Below are 1,730 nucleotides of genomic sequence, written 5' to 3' on the forward strand. Positions count from 1 at the left end.
TCATATTTATAAGAGGAATGAGTGGCAGCAAGAAGTCACTGAAGGAATTTTTTTTTTTAAGATTTTATTTAGAGATAGAAAGAGATAATGAGAGCGAACACAAGCAGGAGGGAGAGGGAGAAACAGACTTCCCAGTGAGCAAGGAGCCTGACATGGGACTCCATCCCAGGACCCTGGAATCATGACCTGAGCCAAAGGCAGATGCTTAACCAACTGAGCCACACAGGTGCCCCATTACTGAAGGAAATTTTTTTTTTTTTTTTTTTTAATGATAGGCACACAGTGAGAGAGAGAGAGAGGCAGAGACACAGGCAGAGGGAGAAGCAGGCTCCATGCACCGGGAGCCCGACGTGGGATTCGATCCCGGGTCTCCAGGATCGCGCCCTGGGCCAAAGGCAGGCGCCAAACCGCTGCGCCACCCAGGGATCCCTACTGAAGGAATTTTGAGAGAGAATAAAATGTTGTCCTGCTACATTTATACCCTCTGATAAAATGGAGACTGACTTGGGTACTCAAAACCTGTGCACCGTGTTTTGTTCACTAAAAGTTATTCAAAGGTCTAAGAATCTTAACAGATTCTATTTTATGAAAACTGCAGTGGCCTACTAAGGGAATACTGCTTCCCCTACTCAACACTTCTGACACCAAATGCGGGGGTTCTGTAGGCCAACCAATTCTCCAACTGATCAGACACCAAGTGGATGTTCTACAATCAGTTCTGACACTGACTACCTGGAGGTAGGGCAGACCCCATAGATCAAAGGCTCAGTCCCACAAGACTGCCCCCCCCACATCAGACACCAGTAGCAGGTACCCATCACACTTCTGTCCAACCAGGCTACAAATCATGGGTTCCCATGACCCTTTCCTCATGTTCAGCATTTGCTACAGCAGCTCACAGAACTCATGGAAACACTTATTTTCATTTAGCAGCTTATTATAAAGGATAAAAATGAACAACCTAATAAAGAGATACATAGCACGAGTCCAGAAGTTTCCCAGACACAGGAGCTTCTACCCCTAGGAGGGTTGGAGAGTGCCAACTCTCCTGGCACATGAATGTGTTCATCAACCTGGAAGCTCACTGAATCCCATAGTTTAGAAATTTTTACAGAGGTTTCATCACATAAACATGACTGATTAGTACACTAGAAGTAGGGGGTAGAGCATAAGGAATGGGAAGAGGCTGAAAGTTATAGTCCTCTAATAACAAGGTTGGTTCCTCCAGCACTCAGGTGCCCTCCTAAGGGCCCATCAAAAGTCACTAATTAGCAAACAAAAAGACATTCATTAATTCGAGAGATTCCAATGGTCTTAGGAGCTTTTATGGCTGGAAGTGAAGACTAAGACCAAATATTATAACCAAAACAATGTTCCTATTGCCCCTGTTACTCAAGAAATTACAAAAGTTTTAAAAGCTCTTGTGCCAGGAACTGGGGATGAAAACCAAATAAATATTTCTTATCATTTCGTAGTATCACACATACAATAAAAGTAAGTTAGAACTCTTTTTCTCTTACACTTATTATTTAATTAATCTCTACCCCCAATGTAAGGCTCAAATTTGTGACCCTGAGATCAAGAGTCACATGCTCTTCCAACTGAGCCAGCCAGGCACCTCAGAAGTTAGAACTCTTAAGGAAAAATATTTTCATTATTATTCCTTCATGGTGAAAGTTATTTATGTTCTTCTTACTTGATGAAGTATTATTGAGACTACTAAGACCAAC

This window comes from Canis aureus, chromosome 16 (genome assembly GCF_053574225.1).
Source record: "Canis aureus isolate CA01 chromosome 16, VMU_Caureus_v.1.0, whole genome shotgun sequence".
In the NCBI taxonomy this organism is placed as follows: domain Eukaryota; kingdom Metazoa; phylum Chordata; class Mammalia; order Carnivora; family Canidae; genus Canis; species Canis aureus.